General features: G+C 36.8%; 1 non-coding gene and 1 pseudogene across 1 annotated transcript; both read right to left on the reverse strand.

The window, feature by feature from the left end:
- Positions 1-1,156: 1,156 nt before the first annotated feature.
- Positions 1,157-24,725, reverse strand: part of LOC134757840 (histone-lysine N-methyltransferase SETMAR-like) — a 35,710-nt pseudogene continuing 12,141 nt past the window's right edge.
- Positions 5,403-5,506, reverse strand: LOC115931874 (U6 spliceosomal RNA). The gene has a single exon (XR_004068301.1). It is a non-coding gene; the product is annotated as a U6 spliceosomal RNA (small nuclear RNA).

Below are 24,725 nucleotides of genomic sequence, written 5' to 3' on the forward strand. Positions count from 1 at the left end.
TTTTCATTGGATGTCTTGTGAAGGTTTAAGTCACAGTCACCATTGCACCATTGAGAAAGTGGGTCATTAACTGGCTCCAGTTCCTAAGAGGAGTGGCAGCTATAGGAAGTAGTATGGGAGCAATGGGGCAGGTAAGCTGATTTGAACTTTATCATTGTGAACTCCACTATGACTAAAGACATTCTGGGATTTGATAACAATTATACACAAGAGGACTTAGCCATCTAGTTTTTCTTTTCTTAATAAGCTGATTGAGAATTATGAAATAAACCTTAAGAAAAATCAGTTTCTATGAACTCTGTAAACAGAGAACTAAGCCCAAACTCCCAGGTTCTGTATCGGGTGTGTTTGTTTGTGTGTGAGAGTGTTGTGGTGTGTTTTAAAATATCAAGTGGAGTTGTAGCAACTCAGATGAGATATGATTTATATTAATACATCTAATGTGAATTGGAAGATATTTAGGCAAATGATTTTTATTATGACAGTATAGGCTTACTGGAGTTTTGGTGTTAATATACATCTGGGAGTTGAGCCGTTCTAAGTTTATATACCCATCTGGTGATATTTTAGGAAGAGCTGTGTCATATATCCTCGAGAATTTAAGTGATTAGAGCTTGTTGGTTTTTGCTCTTAGTTTACTGCACAATTTTAGTGTTTTTAATGCTTCTGTGAATGGAGAACATCATTCAAAAAGGTTAGATTTCTGGGTTAAGACATTCGTTATTATCTGCCTTTATTCTTTTAAAGGGTAAGATTAGTCTGGACTCGGTGGCTCATGCCTATAATCCCAGTACTTTGGGAGGCCAGGGTGGGCAGATGAGGTCAGGAGTTTGAGACCAGCCAAGGCAACATGGCAAAACCCTGTCTCTACTAAAAATAACAAAAATTAGTCAGGCATGGTGCTGGGCATCTGTAATCCCAGCTACTTGGGAGGCTGAGGCAGGAGAATCGCTTGAACCTGGGAGTTGGAGGTTGCAGTGAGCTGAGATTGTGCCACTGCACTCCAGCCTGGGTGACAGAGGGAGACTCCATCTCAAAAAAAGAAAGTTGAAGAGGAGTTGAGGTAACAATTGTAGGTACTGTTAGGTTGGTGCAAAATTAATCATGGTTTTGGATTGTGAATTTTGAATCATTATAACTAGGCCCGAACACATCTCTATGTATCAAAATAGGAACCATTACAATCAACACATTCTTGCCAATGAGAAAGAAGTTTGTTTATTCCTGTAGTGTAAAAATTCATGCTTCGGGATTCAGTGAACTCTTGGAAAGCATTTTCTGCATCCTGCTGGTTGTGGAAGCATTTTCCCTGCAAAAAAATTTCTAGTGGTAGTCGGTTGGCGAGAGATCATTTGAATATGGTGGATGAGGCAAAATTTCATAGCCCAGTTCATTCAACTTTTGAAATGTTGGTTGTGCAATGTGTTGTCGGTTGTTGTCGTGGAGAAAAATTGGGCCCTTTCTGTGGACCAGTGCCGGCTGCAGGCTGGCAGTTTTTGGTGCACCTCATTGATTTGCTGAGCGTACTTGTCAGATGTACTGGTTTTACTGGGATCCAGAAAGCTATAGTGGATCAGACTGGGAGCAGACCACCAAACAGTGGCCCTGACCTCTTTTTCGTGCAAGTTTGGTTTTGGGAAGTGCTTTGGAGCGCCTCCTTGGTCTAGTCACTGAGCTGGTCATCACTGATCGTCGCTGTTGTTGAATAAAATCCACTTTTTGTCACATGTCACAATCCAACCAAGAAATGGTTCATCATTGTTACGTAGAATAAGAGAAGACAATACTCAAAAATGACGATTTTTAAAATTTTCGGTCATCTCATGAGGCACCGACTTATCAAGCTTTTTGACCTATTGGCTGGGCATGGTGGCTCACACCTGTAATCTCAGCTCTTTAGAAGGCCAAGGCGGGCAGATCACTTGAGGCCAGGAGTTCAAGACCAGCATGGCCAACATGGTGAAACCCCACCTCTACTAAAAATGCAAAAATTAGTCGGGCCTGGTGGTGGTCACCTGTAATCCCAGCAACCAGGGAAGCTAAGGCACGAGAATCGCTTGAACCCGGGAAGTAGAGGTTGTAGTGAGCCCAGATTATGCCGCTGCCCTCCAGCCTAGGTGATAGAGTGAGACTCCATCTCAAAAAAAAAAAAAAGCTTTTGCACCCTTCCAATTTGCTTCAATTGCCAAACAAGCGTAGAATGGTTGACATTGAGTTCTTTAACAATTTCTCGTGTAGTTGTAAGAGGATCAGCTTCGATGATTGCTCTCAATTGGTCATCGCCAACAACTTCTGGCCAGCCACTACACTCCTCATCTTCAAGGCTCTCATCTCCTTTGCAGCACTTCTTCAACCACCACCGCACAGTTCCTGGGCAAAATGTGTAGTTGATGTTGCGAGTTGTCTCCACTGCTTTATGACCCATTTTGAACTCAAGCAAATCACTTGAATTTGCTTTTAGTCTAACATAATTTCCATAGTCTAAAAAAAAAACAACAGCAAATAATACATTATTAGCAAAAAAAGGTGAGAAATGTGCATTAAAATGATGTATAAATAACCACATTTATTTAAGAATGTATTCCAGTATCAAATAGCAAATTTCAACAATGCAAAAACTGCAGTTACGTTTGCACCAACCTAATAATATGTATATTTTTTAGTTAGAAATTTTATAGTACAGAATAACAGGCTTGTCAAATACACACACACAAATCCCATATAGAATCTACAAATCCCATATAGAATCTGTCTCTGAATTCCACAACCTCAGCTTATTTTTTAAAGTAAAATTTAAATATTTCAAAAATTTAGAAAGATATGGAGAATAATTTAACAAACACCATGTACTAGTAGATTTTTTTTCTTTTTCTTTTCTTTTCTTTTCTTTTCTTTTTTAAGATGGAGTCTCACTCTGTTGCCCAGGCTGGAGTACAGTGGTGCATTCTTGGCTCACTGTAACCTCCGCCTCCTGGGTTCAAGCGATTCTCTTGCCTCAGCCTCCTGAGTAGCTGGGACTACAGCACACATCACCATGACCAGCTAATTTTTGTATTTTTAGTAGAGACGGGGTTTCATCATGTTGGCCAGGATGGTCTCCATCTCTTGACCTCGTGATCTGCCTGCCTTGGTCTCCCAAAGTGCTGGTATTACATGCATGAGCCACCGCACCCGACCCATTCAGTAGATTTAATAGATGCTGACATCTTGTCAGATTTGCTTCAAAGATGTATTTATATATGTTTTTATTTATTTATTTATTTTTGACATGGGGTCTCACTCTGTTGCCCAGGCTGGTGTGCAGTGGCAAAATATCTGCTCACTGCATCCTCCACCTCCCAGGTTCAAGTGATTCTCATGCCTCGGCCTTTTGAGTAGCTGGGATTACATGAGCTCGTCACCACTCCCGGCTAATTTTTATATTTTTAGTTTCACTATGTTGTCCAGGCTTGTCTCGAACTGACCTCAAGTGATCTGCCCATCTTGGCCCCCCAGAGTGCTGGGATTACAGGGGTGAGCCACTGTGCCTGGCCTATTTTTGTTTTTAAAAATTAAAATATGCATATGGTTGGAGTCCCTTTTGTCATCCTCTTAGATCCTATTTTCTTATGTAGAAGTTATTTATCTTTTTAGCTTCATGCACTTATATTCTTCCTACAAATATTTAAATATATTTAACATGTAGTATTGTGTTTCAAATTTATGTGATATTTTAGTACATACATTCTACAATTTGAAAAATGACATTTATGTTGATATATGTGTATAATTATTATTATTATTATTTGAAACAGTCTTGCTCTGTCACCCAGGCTGTAGTGCAGTGGCACAATCTTGGCTCACTGCAACCTCCATCTCCCAGTTTCAAGTGGTTCTTGAGTCTCAGCCTCCTGAATAGCTGGGATTACAAGTGTGAGCCCCTGCACCTGTCTTACTTCATTAATTTTAATAGCTATGTAGTATTCAGTTATATGAACGAATAGTACACAATTTTAGTCCTTTATTGATAGTTGTTATCAGCAAATAAACAAATGTAAAATTTTTCCTCAAATTGGGTCAAGCTATATATATTGTTCTAAATTAGCTCTGTTTCTCCCAATAATAATAGTGTGCAGGTTTGTTACATGGGTATATGCATGAGGTTTGGGGTACAATTGATCCCATCCCCCAGGTAGTAAGCATAGCACCCAGTAGGTAGTTTTGTTTTAGTGTTTTGAGACAGGGTAGGTTTCTGCTCCCCAGGCTGGAGTGCAATGTTGCAATCACTGGTCACTGCAGTTTTTGACCTCTTGGGCTCAGTGGATCCTCCCAGCTCAGCCTTCTGGGTAGCTGGGACTACAGTGGTGGGCCACCATGCCGTGCTAATTTTTGTATTTTTTGTAGAGACTGGGTTTTGCCCTGTACCCAGGCTGATCTTGAACTCCTGGACTCAAGCAATCCACCCACTGCGGCCTCCGCAAGTGTTAGGATTATAGGCATGAGCCACTGTACCCAGCCCCCAGCAGGTAGTTTTGAACCTTCACTCCTTCCCATCCTCTCCTCTCTGTTAGGTCCCTATATCTATTGTTCCCATGTTTATGTCCACGTTTACCCAATGTTTAGCTTAGAATGATGATTTCCAGCTGCATCATGTTGCTGCAAAGGACATGATTTTGTTCTTTTTTATGGCTGCAGTGAACCTTTGGGTAAAGAAAATTTACAAAAATATCTCACATCTTTTTTTTTATGAAAGTTAGTAGTAGTAATCCATAGTTCAGATCTACTTTATAAGTGAGTCACTGATGAAGACAGTAGTTACACATTTTATAACATTACCTTGATGTGGCAAATTTTTCTTGTTTTGTTTTTGTTTTACGTGAATTAATTTGGATGAGACTTTCTTGAATAATTTACATTTGCAGTGTTTGCCTCCAGTGGGGTTGAGATGAGGAGCCTTAAATCCAACAAAGTTGTATACATGCATTCATGGGGATGACACTTAGGTTATTTAATCAGGAAACACTCATATTTGTCCACATGTAGATGCTACACGTGGAGTTAGTCCTATTCTTTGGAAATTTCACTATGTTGCCCACGCTGGTCTTGAACTCCTGAGCTCCAGTGATCCTCCCATCTTGGCCTCCCAGAGTGGGATTATTGACGTGAGCCTCTGTGCCCAGCCAGAAATGTGATTTTAATTCCATAATATATAGTATATGTTACTGTGAATACAGTATATGTTTATTCCATAAGCAGCAAATTGACTCATTCAACAGTTTTAATAGTTTTCCAGTTGTTTTGTCTTTAGTTTCTCAGGCAAATAATGCTATTGTCTTCAATCACAGTATTGATTAGTTCATCCCATTCTTCATACTGATCATTGTTTTCTGGATATGAAATAATACAGACTACTGTAATAATAAAAAAAGATGGAACACCTCCCCAGTTTGCATGCCATCCTTATGCAGGGACCATGCTAACCTCTGTGTTGTTACGATTTTAGTATATGTGCTGCTGAAGCGAGCACTCCATTTCTGTAAGGCTTATGTATTTTATCTAATATATTTTTATGACAAATTTTAAATATAAAATAGAAGTGAGAACAGTGGCATTCATTTACATTTTGCAAGCCTTTTGATCCAAACTCAACAGAAGATAGCTAGATTTTTCTGTTTTTGGATTCAGTATGTACTTAAATGCTGTTCTGGCTGACATATAGGTGGAAAATCAAGCTTCACAAAATATGTAGTTGGAAAAGGGAAGAATACTATAATAGCCTTTTCAAATAGTTGTGAATATTCTTCAACACTACACAAAAACATGGCAAGTAGTAGTTTCTTAAAGCACAGTTGTGATAGGGAATCTGAAATAATTTCCATGAACTTTTCATCTTCTGCTGGATTAAAATTCACTGGCCTATCATGCACCTTAAATAAATTCTTTAGCTATGCATGGTCTTGTAACATCACACATTTGGAAAATATTAGCTCACTGAGTTCTATGGATCTTCAAAATGTTGATGTATTCCATTGTACAATATTTTAAAAGTCACATTATTTAATAAAATCACTGTTCTCATTAAAAAGTCTTTAAGTACTGAGAAGTGGGTCAAATTCAAGGTGTAACACAGAAGTTTGCCACAGTTCTAATTTTTACTTGAAGCCTCCAATTTTATCATTGGTAACAAACACTATCAGTTGTTTTCTTTGACGTGGCAGGCTTACTTTGTTCATTTTTGGGAAAATGACTGCCAAATAACCAAGTCCGAATAACCACTATATGCCTGTCAATTGTTATTTCAAGGCAAAATGTTGTTCCATTAAAGGGGCTTGTTCACCCCTTTATGGAAATAATTTTGAAATAATTTCAGAAGTGCTTTCCCTTGATAAAACTCTCATACTTTGGTATGCAGTAAAAGCTCTATGCATACTTCTTATTTTGTCACATTGAATATAAAAAAATAAAAAATAAAAAGACATGTTCCCAAGGATCAGTTTTAAAAATTAATAATGATTTCAACTGCTTCATGAAATAAAACCCTAGAAAAATTGACCTTAAAAATTGGCAGTGAGGAATATTAGTGCAGTGTGGTGCCACTGCTTTAACTTTTTTGCTAAGGCACCAGAAATTTAATACACCATTGCTTTGCTACTCTCAGTGGAAATGTCAACCAAGCAGAATAGGCTAAAAAACATCTCAGTTTGAAAATCGTTTGACCTTGTGGACTCCCAGAAAAGTTTGTAAGACATGTAGGGATTTGTAGACCACACTTTGAGAGCTACTGATGTGGAAGCATCATTTCCAAGCAGCAAGGTGCCATTCTAGCAGTGTATCTGGACTGGCTCCAGGAACCTAGATATAATCAATAAGGTGAGACATTGAATTTGCTGTATCATTGAATTTTATTTAATTGTTTTGTATTGAGAACAAACTCATCTTGTGAATCATCACCTTTCTGTGGTTTTGAAATTACGGAATCTGCTCTTCTCTAGCAAGGGAGAGGGGTCTTCTTCTGCTGGCCCATAGCACTCAGAGCAATCTGGGAGCTCAGATATCTCCCTCTGAGACTCGTCTCTATTTTTGACATAGAAGACTTGCAATGGCTATTAATCCAGCTGCTTCTTAACTCCTACCATCCTTACAAACAAATATTAATCCTGATTCTCAGCATATTCTGCCTTCTGGCTGGAGGAGGTTAAGAGTCTCTTTAAAGACACAGTAGAGGCCTTCTTCTTTCATAGCAGGCCCTAAGCTAATATTTGGGTGACATGAGCCTGTTTTTTGTTTGTTTGTTTTCATCCTTCCACTGTAGTTGAAAAACCCAGCCAACATCACTGTCCTCACAGACATACACACACGTGTGTGTGTTTGTGTGTGCAAATTGTAGGACTTCTGTAGAATGCACATATATTATATATATATGTGTGTGTGTGTGTGTGTATGTCAGTGTTTTCTCTTTTACCTGTGCTTCCTGTCAGTCCACCATAGGTGAGAGTCTCAGTAAAGCGATACTGAAGCGTAAAAGTGTTCATTACCATCCCATTTATTGTGGCAATGAAAACCCTTTGCCATCCAACTGGCAAGTAACCTAGTTAGAGTATCTCATCATGAAGGTTTGCTTTCTAGAACATTTTGGGTTACTGCAATAACCAAAATTGAACCAATAATTCAAATAAAAGTATTTATTTGGTAGGTGCTCTCAGGAAGCAAGTCAGTGAGTGAGGAAATAAATTAGAGGAGGGAAAAATAATAAAATATATGTAAATAAGTTGGTTACCAATGTGGGGAACAAGGGCTCAAGTCTACTCTGAATCTCCGAGACACTGTAAAAAGTATCTTACAATTGTCCCATTCAGGGGTGAAGAAATGTATGTTGAAAGTTGGTTATCATTGTGCTGAATGAAGTTGGTTAGCATTGTGGGGAACTTCATACATAGGAAGAGGTTGGAATACTTTTCTTTCTTAGGCTGATGGTCACTCTTGGGACTTTGGTCCTTTTCCAGACAGTTCTGTGTATGAGCCAAACTTGCCTCAGTAGCCAGAGAATACTCTCAATCAGATGCCTAAGGTAGAAAACCAAGTGTAGAATTCTTCTTCCCTAAAGTTCTGGGTGAGCGCTGGGAGAGATCTGGGAGGGGCTAAGGAGTATGGATGGGGCTCTGAAAATATATATCATAGGTCTCTACTTCACATCCACATGCAAAACAAATTCAGGAAGATAAAAGGAAAAATTATAACATGTTTAGAAGAAAACCGCGCAACTGATGGACCTCTTAGTAGAGTAAGATTTCTTTAAATGGATACAAAAAGCACAAAACATAAAGGAAAATATCCAATGATTTCTCTTTCCTAAAAGGTACCATAAAGAGACTGAATAAAAAATGCTGCAAACTTGGAGGAGATATTTGCAATACATGTAAACAACACAGGATTAGTGTGTAGTGTATCTAGATACTTCTGTGAATCAAAAAAGAAAAAGAAAAAAAGGAAAAGAAAACCCAATAGACAAATGAAAAAAAAATCAATGAGCACAAACTTCAAAGATGACAAAACAAAAATGTTCTATCAATATTTGAAAAGATATTCAATCTCATTAACCAGGGTAAAGAAAATTAAAACTATAAAATTAGAGAAAATTGAACTATGAGAATCTGTCAGGTGCTGGCAAGAATGTGGGGCCACAGAAACTCTCCTTCACTTTTGATGAGGGTGTAAATTGTAACACTTCTGCGGAATGCAGATTGGCATTTCATAGTGAAGCTGAACATGCGTATTTCCTGTGATCTGTCAGTACCACTTATCGCTATATACCGAAGGAAACTTTTGCACAATAGGATGCGCATGAATTTTTAAAGGACGTGCACTCTTTTGTAAAGAATAGAGCCTTTAAAAATATATCATAAAACTTTGTAAACATACTGACATATGAAGGACGTTGAGTTTTGGTTCTGTTTCTTACTATTTGAGCGGACAGTTACTCAACCTCACTAAACCTCAGTTCCCTCATCAGTAAAATAAAAATAATAGTAATTTTTAACTCATAGGCTTGTTATGAAAATTAAATAATACATGTAATATCCTTATTAATGTGCTTTCTTGTTATTGGCTCAATAAATGTTAATAAAATGAATGATTCTTATTTTCACTATGGAATTCCAGAAAGGACCATTTAAAGAAAAAAGTCATTCTTACTCCTTTGAGATTTTAAGAACTTGTTCAATAGCATTTTAATTTTATTTCTTTCTAGTCACCTGGCCTTAGTAATAGTACCTACCCCACGAGGTTGTCAAGAGAATTAAGTGAGATAAGATACATAATGTACTTTAAAAGGCTTCTGTGCCAGATGGTAGTCATGAAGCCTGTGCAGCCACTGTTATTATTTTTCTATTGTGCAGGACTATTTTCTCTGTTGCTAAAATCTATGAAAGTTGAGGGTTACCAAAAAAGTGGGCAAAGGAGATACACAGACACTTTTCAAAAAAAGACATTTGTGCAGCCAGCAATCATATGAAAAAAACTCAACATCACTGTTCATTTGAGAAATGCAAATCAAAACCGCAATGAGATACCATCTCATGCTAAAAATGGCTATTATTAAACAATCAAAAAATAATAACAGCAGGTACTGGTGAAGCTGTGGAGAAAAAGGAATCCTTATACACTATTGGTGGGAGTGTAAATTAGTTCAACCATTGTGGGAAACAGTGTGGCCTTTCCTCAAAGACCTAAAAACAGAATTACCATTTGACCCAGCAATGCCATTACTCAGTGTATACCCAACAGAATATAAATTGTTCTATTATAAAGACACAGGCACATGTATGTTCATTGCAGCACTATTCGTAATAGCAAAGACATGGAATCAACCTAAATGCCCATCAATGGTAGGCTGGATAAAGAAAATGTGGTACATATACACCATGGAATATTATGCAGCCATGAAAAAGAATGAGATCATATCCTTTTCAGGAATATGTGTGGAGCTGGAGGCCATTATCACGAGTGAACTAATGCAGGAACAGAAACCAAATACTGCATGTTTTCCCTTACAAGTGGAAGCTAAATGATGAGAACACATGGACACAGAGAGGGGAAATGCAGAAACTGGAGCCTACCAGAGGGTGGAAGGTGGGAGGAGGGAGAAGATCAGAAAAATAACTAGTGGCTTAATACCTGGGTGATGAAATAGTCTGTACAGCAAACTGCTGTGACACAAGTTTACCTGTGTAACATGCACAAGTACCCCTGAACTTAAAATAATTAAGAAAATTGAAGGTTAGCTCACTCAGTTTGTTTTTTATTTTTGGGAGGCCTCTGCCCTCACTTATTTAATTTTGAGTATTTTTCCTCTTAAAGCACCAACCTTCTAAACAATGTATGGATTTTGCTTGCTTCTTAGACTTTTTCAATAATTTTTTTCTTTTGATCTGTATCTGGTTTAGATTTTTCAAAGTTATTTTTTAATCTTTTTGAATTTTTTTCTTTATTGTCTTGCATATTATTATTTTTTGGTCATTTCCTCTTATGTTTCTATATTGAACGTGACTTTTCTCAAAACATTGCCAGGTTTCTGACTTGTGAGCCACAGAAGAAGCCTCCCTAGACTTAACTGTTTAATAATAGCCATTTTTAGCATGAGATGGTATCTCATTGCGGTTTTGATTTGCATTTCTCAAATGAACAGTGATGTTGAGTTTTTTTCATATGATTGTTGGCTGCATAAATGTCTTTTTTTGAAAAGTGTGTGTGTATCTCTTTTGCCCACTTTTTTGGTAACCTTCAACTTTCATAGATTTTAGCAACAGAGAAAATAGTCCTGCACAATAGAAAAATAATAACAGTGGCTGCACAGGCTTCATGACTACCATCTGGCACAGAAGCCTTTTAAAGTACATTATGTATCTTATCTCACTTAATTCTCTTGACAACCTCATGGGGTAGGTACTATTACTAAGGCCAGGTGACTAGAAAGAAATAAAATTAAAATGCTATTGAACAAGTTCTTAAAATCTCAAAGGAGTAAGAATGACTTTTTTCTTTAAATGGTCCTTTCTGGAATTCCATAGTGAAAATAAGAATCATTCATTTTATTAACATTTATTGAGCCAATAACAAGAAAGCACATTAATAAGGATATTACATGTACTATTTAATTTTCATAACAAGCCTATGAGTTAAAAATTACTATTATTTTTATTTTACTGATGAGGGAACTGAGGTTTAGTGAGGTTGAGTAACTGTCCGCTCAAATAGTAAGAAACAGAACCAAAACTCAACGTCCTCCTCATGTTAGTTTGTTTACAAAGTTTTATGATATATTTTTAAAGGCTCTATTCTTTACAAAAGAGTGCACGTCCTTTAAAAATTCATGCGCATCCTATTGTGCAAAAGTTTCCTTCGGTATATAGCGATAAGTGGTACTGACAGATCACAGGAAATACGCATGTTCAGCTTCACTATGAAATGCCAATCTGCATTCCGCAGAAGTGTTACAATTTACACCCTCATCAAAAGTGAAGGAGAGTTTCTGTGGCCCCACATTCTTGCCAGCACCTGATAGATTCTCATAGTTCAATTTTCTCTAATTTTATAGTTTTAATTTTCTTTACCCTGGTTAATGAGATTGAATATCTTTTCAAATATTGATAGAACATTTTTGTTTTGTCATCTTTGAAGTTTGTGCTCATTGATTTTTTTTTCATTTGTCTATTGGATCTTACTTTCAGTTGCAAGGATTGCAAGCACTTTAAAAACTTCAGAAATTTGGCGTGGTGCCAAAAATGTCAATGCAAAATAATATAACATAAAACAATAAAAACAAAATAACAAGATGAAAATTTCTGAAGCTTTTATGAGGAAAAAAATCGTGCCTGCAATATTTATAATTTAGTTTAATCGTTAAAAAATACTTGTTCATCAGATAATGAGTACACAAATTAACTTAAATCCACTTAGATGCTCACATAGGAAGAAAGAAACTTTCAGTATAGTTATATTCATGACAATAAATACTTTGGTGTTCAGCTCCCTGAGAGCCACCTTACACTGCACGGAGTTAAATTTAGTGCTTGCAATCCTTGCCACTGAAAGTAAGATCCAAGGACCAGCAGCATCAGCATTACCAGGGAGTTTGATAGATTCACAAAATCCCAAATACTGCACCAGAATTACGGACTCAGAATCTCCATTTTGACAGGATCCCCAGGCTGTGTCTATGCGTAATGGTGTTTGTGAGGCTGGAGCTGGAGTCAGATCTGGTAGTGCAAGGCACATTCCTCCTCCTTGAATATTTGTAGCTAAATGGTCAGTTTCTCTAAACCAGCATATAGGTAGGGCAAAGAAGCATTTTGGATGATAGCTACAATTGAGTGAAATGTTAAACACATTTGATTATATTAGATAATTATATCCAAGTCTCTTACTCAGCAATTTAATTCTTAGTGGCATTTTATCTTGCAAACATTTGCCACACATGAGTATGTGATTTGTTTACACCTGTCTCACTTGAATATTTGGTAAAACATTACTTTTACTCTAATCCTGTTGAAGTAATAGAAGGAAATCTATTTTCATGTACTCACTCATTGAATAAGCATTTAATGAGCAGAAAGGCCAATTAAGAGTCTGTTACATTCTTGCTGGCAAAAGATGGCAAGGGCCAAAGGTGGGGCCAGAAGTTCTCGAGCTTTTAGATGGAGTCAGCTTCATACCCAGGCAGGAGGGCAAGGGTACAGAGAAGCCACAGAATCTGAAGGCTCCTACACACTTTATCTACAATGTTCTTCATGTCATATTCCACTTTGCGTACAATATTGCAATTATTGCTTTAAATGAACAAATTTCTAAGATATCCTCCTCTATCCATTCATTACACTGTAAAAAAATGAATTAAATCCTTTATTATACAAGCATCTTAGACAGAAAACAAATGTAATTCATCGCAAATGCTGTCAGCTAATTAAAGTATTTGTACCACACATTCCTCAGCCTTTTATATAAACTTGGAGGAGCACTGGGGTCTTATTCCAGGAGAAAAACAAATGAATCTGTGTTTTCCTCTTACTTAATTTATGCCACAATAACAGTAGCTTCAGTGCAGAGCTGCAGCTTCAAGCCTTACATTTACCCTGGAAGGTAAATGTGCACCTTCAGAAAACTGCCTGCAAGTAAAAATAAGGAAATTACACGTTAAAAAATTTTTACATTGGGATAAACTGGTTTCTTCTCCTCCTGCTACATTCAGATTTCTATCTTAAGTATCATTCCCCTTCACCTTGCTATTTACTTTTCTCCTGATCTCAGCCCAGTGAGAACTGAGATACTGGAGAAAGTCTATTTTTTCCCTACTTTTACAGTGTGACAGAAGAAAGTTTAAGTGATAGGCAAATGAAGGAAATGCAAGTCCTCAATATTCAGAACTAATTTACCAGGTTCTTGGCATGCTGAGAAACTCACTAGGTTTGTGGTCTTTTTGTGAATAATAGCACATTTTCACCTAGGACTGTTAGGTGGTCACAACTCAGCTAAAGAGAGTCCCATTGGACAGCTCATTCTGCTGTCATGTAACTAAGTGATTTTTTTCCCTGAAAGTTTATGTACTATATTCTATATAGAACACTATATAGAACATTTGCGCCTCATGCAGGGAACTGTTATTGTGGCATAAATTAAATTTAGCGTTTTGACTTAAAAAATTATTGGGCAAGTACTGTGTGCAGGATGCTCCTAAGTAATTGGCAGTGGCTATAAATACTTTAAGCAATTTTTCCAACCCTATGCTGGGAAAAATTCCTGCCACAACATATCATAAAGGTAGTAAGGGCAGTAAAGAGCCCTAGAAGCTCAGTGTTGAAAGAAACATCTACCGGTTATCTAGTGCAACTACCTTCTGATGCTTAAATTCGCTTCTGCAATAGAAGGGTTGAATGCTAGTTTAGTCTCTGCTTGACTGTCTGTGGGGACAGGGAGCTCTCCACTTGATGAAGGATCTTTAGACCTCTGAGACACCTTAGTATGTTTGTGTTCTCACCCCCTTATTTCATGGTATATCCTTTGGTTTAACATAACAAGTCGATTCCCTCTCCCACATTAGGTCCTTTTACATACTTTAAGATACTTACTTTTAATTTTCATGACATTTCTCTTATAGCTTAAAAATCCCAGGCTATTTATTATTATTATATTATTTTTCTCATATATAACATGGCTTCCAAGTCTTAACTTACCTGGTCATTTTTCACTAGATGCTAAGTTGTCTCTTTTTATCTTAAAGAGAGACTCTTAACACAGCATCATTCTCAGGCATGGCCAGACCTGTAGGGAAGAAGGTAGAACTTACTCTTTATCCCATTTTAAATATTCTGCTTTTATTAATAGAGCCCCCATTTTTATTAATTATTGAATCTGGTTGGATTGCCACATAATGTCTTTTCATACTGCTTTGCAATACTTCAGACATACTTGTGTGGAATCTGAACATTAATGTTTCCCATCAGGATGAAAGAATAAAGGGACTAAGATAGTACACTCTTGAATTACAAGCTAAGTCTTTGTATTAGTCTCTTTTCATGCTGCTAATAAAGACATACCCGAGACTGGGAAGAAAAATAGGTTGAATGGATTCACAGTTTCACATGCTGGGGAGGCCTCACAATCACGGCAGAAGGCAAAAGGCACTTCTCACATGGCAGAGGCAAGAGAGAATGAGAGAGAAGCAAAAGTGGAAACCCCTTATAAAACCATCAGATTTTGTGAGACTTATTCACTACCACGAGAACAGTATGCAGGAAGTCGCCCCGGTGATTCAGTTATCTCCCACAACACGTGGGAATTGTGGAAATACAATTCAAGATGAGATTTGGGTGGGGACACAGAGCCAAATCATATCAGTCTTAATTTGAATCTGAAGCTTGCCCAGCATTTTCTCACGTCACCTTAATTTGCAAAAGTGGAGCTTGGGTGAAATGAGGAATGAAAGTAAGAGAGAAAGAGAAGGAGGTCATATTGAGTGTAAAAAATGTGGCAATATAATACAGGAGAAAAAATGCTTGCTGTGGAATATTAGGGGAAAAATAACACAACAAATGAGTTCTAGTCCATGAGCTCTCATTTGTCAACCCCGTTGATCTTGGGAAACACAGATAAGTTATCCGATCTTTAATATTGTGATTTTTGAAGTGAAAAACACTATAATATTGGATAAATATAATGGAAATAATCAAATGAGATATTAAGTGAAAGCATTTATCTTATATTCATGTGTAATGCACACGTTCTTTCTTCCTTTCTCATCCTTGCAGTCGCGTTCTCTTCCTTTTACGTCTTTCATTCCATTTAGGTGTCAAATAAAACCACAAGTCTGGGAAAGGAATAATATGTAAGAGCAAAGATGCCTACCAGGTGGGCACATAGAGAGCTCCTGGTGGGACAGGGACTGCAGGAGAAGAGCCACTGCTTGGAGAGGTTTCTCAAAAACTCTACCTTATGTAAATGAATTTCAACAGCAAAGTGATGACATATCCACACATTTAAATAAAATCCTTCCCCTTTCCCTGGTAGTTAATATATTGAAATATTGTATCATGTTTATCAAGGGAAAACACCACCAAAGACCTGCTTTTTATTCTTGGCAGGTTTCCCTAATCCAGAATGACACTCTTCCCACTGACCTGGACAGGCTTTCTGGTATCAAGTCCCCCTTCCAGGTAGCCATTAACAACTATTCCAAGTTGGCATTAGAGACTAAACTAGATGGTCATAATTGGTCCTGTCTAAAATGAGAGCCATGGGGAATGCCCAATTATGATTGGCTGTTTCCTTCCATGTTTGTGTGTGTGTGTGCGTGTCCTGATGAGGTGGTTCTCCAGATACTTGTATCTGGTATCCACATTTTCTCTGCTTCTCCACAGCAAGAAATGATGTAGGGCATCTCTAGGCCAGTCTTTTGCCCCTAATCCAGACTCATGGGTCTCGAGGATTAAGGGTCCTCCACCAATTCGTAAGACCTTCACCTATTCTCCTTGTTACCATCATCACAAAACTTCTGTTTCTGATTGCTTCTGCTCCTCTCCCATATTTTTATTTGTCTTAGAGAAGAAAATACTTGAATTAATTTAGGTTAGTTTTTTTTTCTGAGTTGTTGGTACGGTCTTCCTTGACCTTAATGTTTTTATTCCATGTTGTTATATATACTCTGTTGGGCTCTCAAGAATCTTTTTATTATGCAGTCTCTAAAAGTAACCTAAGAAATAAATTTTTATTTGATTGACAATGAAAATAAATGTCTCTGCAGTATGCAATTATGACACATAGATTAGTTTTGAGAAAGTATTTGGATGGTATATTTAATGTTGGACAGTGCTTCTTTAACAAGTGTATTAAACCGCTCCAACAAAACTTGGTAAGAGAAAGAGTCTCCTTCAGTTTCCTTCCTGGAACTTAAACTCATCACGGTAGGATACCCAGAATAGAAGGAAAATTGGCACTTTTTCATTGCTTGACTGGTCTGTCTTACATCTGTCCTGATGCTGGTTTCAGGCAGAAAATCTGTTACTAGCTTTGAAATTTTCACAAGATATTGCAGTAATATTTAGTGATGAAGTAGGGCATTCTAAAGAATATCAGTAAGGGGTTTTCTTCTTCCTCATAGCACCCATAAGACCTACTCCGCTCCCCCACATACAAAATTTGTACCTCAGTTTTCCACATGTGGGTGGCTGGAATCTTTCTCCTGTCTCCTGCTGATGTGCCCCACTAGCCAAACCCACACAGAAGCCAGAGAGGCATAGGAGAAACCTGGTGATGTAACCCAAACAGGCAGCCCTCCCACGTGGAGAACATTTTGGAGACAGGTAGAAAGTGAATCTATAGGATCAAATTGAAAATATGTGACACACTCTTCATCTGCTTATTTATTGAGTACACACACACACACACACACACAGACATGCTACTTTGCTATTAAAACACACAAACACATATATTTAAAAATTAGCAAAAATTGAAGCTAAAACCAAGTAATTTCAAACTTGACATAATAAAATCATTTGGATACTAATAATTCAGCTATGTGCAAAGCACTTGGTAGGCACTGCAAGCAGCAGAGATGTATGTGAGGAAAGGCAGCTGTTTCCAAAGAGCATATAGTTAAGCAATGAAATCAGATAGCATTTTATCTCCTAGAAAGCAAAGTGTTAAGTGTAGGTGAAACTTGGACAGTAGGATCCAGATTTGAATGCAAATAGCAACTTCTAAAATCAGAAACGTATCTTTATTAGCACCGAGGATGTGCCTATTTGAAAACAGATGAAGCAAATGAGGAGCAAGCATTCTCTTGGGAAAAATGTGGACCATACAAATCCAGCAATGACATGATTACCAGGACCCCAAAATGTTCTGAAACCCTGCGTAATGACCACCTATGAGGCTTATGACTCCTCTAGAGAGAAGTTTGCTTAATCTTTTTCTCTGATGTCTTCCTTAGTTATCTTCTTTTTAAATTAGAAAAATTAAAACATAGTTCCTTGGTTTCCAACATTTTTTCAAGTCTGGGTGTTAATTTTTTCATGATACCACACGAGGTCAGACTCTATGGTAAAATCAATTAATGTATTTTGCTTGGAAGTCATTCTTGAAGTGAAAAAACATTCTGCTATACTTTTGGTTTCAGCCTCTCTTTATGTTGATGAATACTAAAGAAAACAAAAGTTGCCACATAGTTGCAAAGCATGCGCTTGTTAATCACATCACTACATAAATAAAATAAGGCTATTTACACAATTGCAAAGAATCTCTTTACATTTGATTTACTGTTTTCCAAGCAGCTCATGTAAGAGAGATGTTAACAGATTACATTTCCCTTAGCAACATTCTACATCCTCGGTCAATGGATAATCTACTAGCACTGGCTCTCTACAACTTTACTTATTTATTTTTTAACTTTTATTTTAGGTTCAGGGTTACATGTGAAGGTTTGTTATGTAGGTAAACTCGTGTCACAGGGGTTTGTTGTACAGATTATTTCATCACTCCGGTATTAAGCCCAGTACCAAATAGTTACCATTTCTGCTCCTCTCCCTCTTCCCACCCTCCCCCATCAAGTAGACCCCAGTGTCTGTTGTTTCCTTCTTTGTGTTCATAACTTCTTATCATTTAGCCCCCACTTATAAGTGAGAACATGCAGCATTTAGTTTTCTGTTCCTATGTTAGTTTGTTAAGGAAAATAGCCTCCAGCTCCATCCATGTTCCTGCAAAAGACATAATCTTGTTCTCTTTGATAGCTTCATAGTATTCTATGGTATATATGTACCACATTTTCTTTATCCAGTCTGTCCCTGATGGGCATGTATGTTGATTCCATGTCTTTGCTGTTGTGAATAGTGCTGGAATGCATTCTCTGTGCATGTGTCTTTATGGTATAATGATTTATATTTTTCTGGGTAGATACTCAGTAATGGGATTGCTGGGTCGAGTGACAGCTCTGCTTTTAGCTCTCTGAGGAATCATCATACTGCTTTTCTCAATGGTTGAACTAATTGCTTTACATCTTTAAATATAAATCACGCATCATCCAGGTGGCTTACCCAGGACTAAGGAAGGTTTCCCACACAAGGTGGAGGAGAAAGTGCTAGAATTCTTATATGAGAGGACCTCATGGACAGTCTCTTGTTGGAATGTTAGGACGTTGGGAGAGGAGTAGAAGTAGTAGGGCAGTGCTATGACGTAGTTCTTATCTCAGAACTGCTTTTAGCTGGTTATTTAAATGAGATAGATTAATTGTCCATATCAAAGAGTAATGGTAGGATTCTAATGAAGGTGAGATGGGAAAATATCTCTCCAAGCCAAGTCCTGATCAATTACCAGGCTGTAGAACATTTAAAAAATGAGATAGATTTTATAACTTTATGAATAAAGAGATAAAGAGAAATGTGTTGGGCAAAAGTGGAGTAAGAGGGCCCACATTTCTGCATTGGATATTAAGCATCCAGGATAATGGCTACTGAGAGCAGAAACAAATAGTGTCAGTTCTAAAATTATCCTTCACTTACTTCTTGGAGAGAGTTTCCAGGCTGCAAATTAAGAAAGAAAAATATAGGCAGAACCCAACAGTATTCCTGAATAAGAAAATGAAGCCAGGATTCCTAGGAGGCCAAAGTAGTTACACTTTAAAAAGACAGGGTAAGGAAGAGAAAATAGATACATGGAGAGAGTCCCATCAATCTGCAGAGGGCACCTGTTCAGTCATTATTTGAGTAGTGATCAGCATGTGTATGTGAGGAAACTACTTGAGGCCAAGAACAAAGCTGTATCAGACAAGCAAGCAGAGGGGAAGAATCCTGGCAGCTTGCATAAGATCAGGAATATTTCATGTGCCTCATGGCCAGAAAGAAAAATCTCATAATTCTCGAGGCATTGAACAGAGTATTTAAGTTCTAGTTACAGCAAAACAAAGCTTAAAAAGCAAGATTGGAAAGGAAAATAAATACTTCCAAGTAATTTAACTGTATCCTGTAATAAAGTTTAAGAATATTTATAGGAATTAAAAGATACAGCACTGAAAAAGTAAAATTCATAATGTGTGTCATTTAATAAAAAAATTAACAGGAATACAAATAAGAAATTGCAATTCATAATGAAGAAAAAAATTAATAAAACAGACCCAGAAATGACACAGATAATAGAATTAGTAGTAAAGGCATTTAAATGGCCAAGAGGATAAAAGTTTAGCATGTTAAGCAGAGATATAAATGTTTTTAAAAAGATCTAAATACAATTTCTAGAAATAAAAATATACTATCTGGGATTATCAGATTATGCACTGCAGAAGATTAGATTAGTAATCTTGAAGGCATAATGATAGAATGTATCAAAAATGAAAGAGAGACCCAGAGAATGACATGCTGGTGAGTGGTGGGATAACTTCAGACAGCTTACTCTATGTATAATTGAAATCCCAAAGGACAAGAAAAAAAACATTAGAAGAAATAATAGTCTGCAATTTTCCAAATTTGATGAAAACTATAAGCCTACAGATCCAAGAAGTTCAAAACTCTCCAAGCACAAGACATTTGAAGAAAATTACATGAAGACACATTATGATCAAATTCTTTAAAATAAATGATAAAGATAATATCTTAAAAGCAGCCAGATAAGAAAGGCACAGTGGGTATAAAAGAATTCAGGTAAGAATGAAAAGAGGCTTCTTGTCAGAAACAAAGCAAACCAGGAGACAAAGGATCAAAGTTTTTGAAGTATTCGGAGGAGGCAATGATTATCTTGGAATTCTACAACTAGCAAAAATATATTTGAGATAGGAAGATAAAATAAAAGGTTTACATACATTAAAAAAAAAAACTAAAAGAATTTATCCCCAGTCAATATACACCACAAGAAATAGTAAAGGAAGTTCTCTAGGCGGAAGGAAAATGATATCAAATGGAATCTGGATTCACAGTAAGAAATGAACAGCACTAGAAATGCTAAATATGTGAGTAAATATAAAATTTTTAAAAATTATTTTAAAACATCCTTATTAAGTAGTTGACTATTTAAAGCAAACCAATAAGATTGTATTGTGGTGCTTATATGTAAAAATAAAATGTATTTCAACTATAAATAAAATTTGTGGGAGGCCATTGTTTTGGATTGAGCTCCTGCACCAAGCTCCAACAGACCAGACCAAACCAGAATGGAGTTACTGGTGCTAGGCACCCGTAACCAAATTGAACTTAAAAACAGGCCAGTTTTCCAAAAAGCAAAAGATACATGCAACCAATCATAAGGGACCCAGGCAACCTGAACCGGCATGATAAGGAAGCCCGCTCTGCCTTAACCCACACTAGGAAAGTAATCTGAAGTAACTTGATGTTAACCAATCTGCTTTTTCTACTATATTGTTTCCTTGTTCCTGCTCAAGCTATTTCACAAAAATCTACTGTTCTGCCATTCCCAGTGGGGCTTATGTCTATTTATATACTAGATGCTGCCTGGTTCATGAATAGCTAATAAAAGTCAATTAGATCTTCAAAAATCAATTTTTGAAATTTTGTTTTTTGACATCACAATAACCAAAATTCTAGGAAGGGAGAAATTAAAGTACACTGCTATATGCAAAGTGGTGTATTACTTGAGAATAGACTATAATAAATTAAAATTGTGTATTATAAACCTTAAAGCAATGACTCAAACAAAAACCGAAAGAACAGTTATAGCCCTTAAACCAAAAAGGCAGAGAAAAAAAAGGCAAAAAAAAAGAGAGAGAAAAGGAAAACAAATAAATGGAAAAAAAAACAACATAGCAAGTTGGTAGATTTAAACCTCATCATCATAATAATTACATTAAATAAATTGCCTAAATAACACAACCCAAGCAAAAGGTAAGGATTTTTAGGTTGGACAAAAAAGTAAGACCCAAATACATGTTACCAGTAAGAAGCTAACTTTAGGCCGGGTGTGGTGGCTCATGCCTGTAATCCCATCACTTTGGGAGGCCGAGGCGGGCAGATCACCTGAGGTCAGGAGTTTGAGACCAGCCTGTTTAACATGGTGAAACCCTGTTTCTACCAAAAAAAAAATACAAAAAATTAGCTGGGTGGCACATGCCTGTAATTCCAGCTACTCGGCAGGCTGAGGCAGGAGAATCGCTTGAACCCGGGAAGTGAAGGTTGCAGTGAGCCAAGATAGTGCCATTGCACTCCAGTTTGGGCAACAGGAGTGAAACTCTATCTCAAAAAAAAGGAGCTAACTTTAAATATTAAAACAGAAATGGGTTAAAAGAAAAAAGATTGATAAATATAGGTCATGCTAACTTTAATAAAAAAGAATCTTGGGTGGCTACATTAATACCAGGCAAAGTAGATTTCAGAGAAAACTATTACTGAGGATAAAGAGGGAATTTTAATAGACAATGGGTTCAATTCATTAAGTAGACATAATAATTCTAAATGTATGTGCACCTAATAATAAAACTTGAAAACACATGAAACAAAATCTGGTAGCATGACAAGGAGAAACAGGCAAATTCCCAATTACAGTAAAATATTACAACACTCGTCTTTCAATGATTGATAGAACAAGTAGAAAATTATTAAGGATGCCAGAAGGCTTAAACAATACTATCAACCAATTAGATCTAATTACAAATTATAGAACATTCCACAAAAGACAGCCAAATAATTATTCCTTTACATTTTTTCCAGTGTACTCGAAAAATTTACCTAGATAAACCTTGTTCTGGGTCATAAAACAAGTCTCAATAAATTTAATTCAAATCATACAAACTCTATTCTCCGACTACAAAGGAATTAAATTAGAAATCAGTATCAAAGAGCTCTGTGTGATATAAGCTATTTGGAAATGATATTAAATACTTTTAAATCTCCTAGTTCAAATAAGAAATCAAAAGAGGACTTAGAAAGTATTTTGAACTGAAAGAAAATGACAGCGTATTATATTAAAATGTTTACAAGACAGCTAAAGCGAAACAGAAATTTATGGCACTAACTACCTGTATAGAAAAGGAGAAAGGTCTCAAATCAATGGCTTCCACTTCCACCTAATGATAATAGAAAAAAAAAGAGAAAATTAAACTCAATGTATGCAAAAGAAGGAAATAAAAGAGTAGAAATCAAAGAAAATAAAAGTAAGCAAAAAATAGAGTAGTAGATAAAAATCAATGAAACCAAAAGCTGGTTCCTTGTGAATTTTGATATAATGATAAATCTCCAGCCAGACATATCAGGAAATAAACAAATGAGAGAGAGACAGAGAAAGAGAGAGAGAAGGAGTGAGAGAGGGAACAAATTTACCAGTATAAAGAAAGAAAGGTTAATATTTGTAAAGATTCTACAATAATAATGAATGATTGTGAACAACTTCATGCCAATAAGTTCAACAACTTTAATGAAATGGACTTTACTGAAAGATATAAGCTATCAAAGCATATTCATGAAGAAATAGATTATTTGGATAGTCTTATATATATGAAAGTAATTGAACTTACAGCTAAGCACTTCCTACAAAGAAAACTGCAGACTGAGATGGCTTCATTGATGAATTCTACAAAACATTTCAGGAGGAAATAGTACTGATTCCATATAAACTCTTCAGGAAATTGAAGAGATCATACTTTTCAACTAATTCTGTGAAGCCAATATTACCATGATATCAAGAGAAGAGGAAACATTACAAGGAAAGGAAACTACAAACTAATATCTGCTATGAACATAAATGAAAAAATTCACAAATCCAATCCTGTAATATATAAAAATGATAATGCATCATAAATAAATGGGCTTTATCCCTGAAATGCAAGATTGTTTTAACATTCAAAAATAAATTGAGGGGACTTTTATTTTCACCTTTGACACATAAAGAGGTTGGAAACTTTTATTCCTGACCTTTCAACAAGAAAAAGCTGAACAAACCGAAAATCAATGAATTTTCTTGGACCTGTGAGATAATTGAGGGCTCAGGGTAAACTGCCACCAGAAATCTGGAGGTGAATACAGGTAAACACAGGGAGTCCCAGCCTAAATGGAACAGAAGCTACTGGAGCCCTAAACTGATAGGGACACTAAAAATACTAACTTTGATGAATCCATGGAGGCTGAATATGGCCTAGTCTGAGAGTGAGAAACATCGGGAGAGCCTGCATTTTTGTGGATTTTACTTGGAGTTACTCATAATGAAGAGCTGTGAAAAACCTTGATGTTTCTGGCAGGGGAGGAAATAAGTAAAACTTTTGAAATATGGCCAGAATACTCTGTTATAAATGTCTGCTCAGCAAGAGAAAAGACTTTACCAGGATGTTACCTGAGGTGGGGGGATAGAAATTACACAACTGCAGCCTTTTGTAAGTGTTTCTCTATAAGGGAGAAGGGGGAAGCTGAGAAACACTAGTGAAGATCACACTAGTGACACAGGCCCACTTAAAGCCTGAGACTTAATCATAGGATGACGGACTGCTTCCCCTTCTCCATACCTTACTATCGCAACAAGCCTCACATATAAAATAACAATGGATGATCCAGGCATGGTGGCTCAAGCCTGTAATCCCAGCACTCAGGAGGCTGAGGCAGGAGAATCACTTGAACCCAGGTGGCAGAGTTTGCAGTGAGCCGAAATCATGCCATTGCATTCCAGCCTGGGCAACAAGAGTGAAACTCCATTTCAATAAAATAGAATAGAATAGAGTGGAGTGGAGTGGAGTGGAGTGGAGTGGAGTGGAGTGGAGAGTGGAGTGGAGTGGAGTGGAGTGGAGTGGAGCGGAGCGGAGCGGAGTGGAATAGAACTGTAAGGCACAGACTCTTATTTAAGAGCACTTTTAGGGAAACCCAAAGACAAAATAGAAGCCAATTTACAAGAGTACAAGAGGAAATTGAAGGCTCTGGCATCTGCAGCTATAGCAAACGTTAGACAAGGCCTATCTCCTAGCCAGATAAGCATAAGACCTGTCACTAAAGGCACAGTTACCTCAGATCGTATTACATGATACATACTAAATGGTTTTCAACCAAAAAATAATGAAGTGTGCTAAAAAAGCAAGCAAAAACATAGTGTGAAAAGACAAATTAAGCATCACATCCAGATTCAGATATGGCATGGATTTTGGAATTATCAGACAATTTCACTTGATCTAAGCCAAAAGGCCAAGAAGTGATATCAGACAGAATTTAAAACAACTCTCATTAATATGTTAAGAACTATAATGAATAAAATAGAGAACACATGAGTACTGTAAATAGAGA

The sequence above is a fragment of the Gorilla gorilla genome, chromosome 22, assembly GCF_029281585.2.
Source record: "Gorilla gorilla gorilla isolate KB3781 chromosome 22, NHGRI_mGorGor1-v2.1_pri, whole genome shotgun sequence".
Lineage (NCBI taxonomy): Eukaryota > Metazoa > Chordata > Mammalia > Primates > Hominidae > Gorilla > Gorilla gorilla.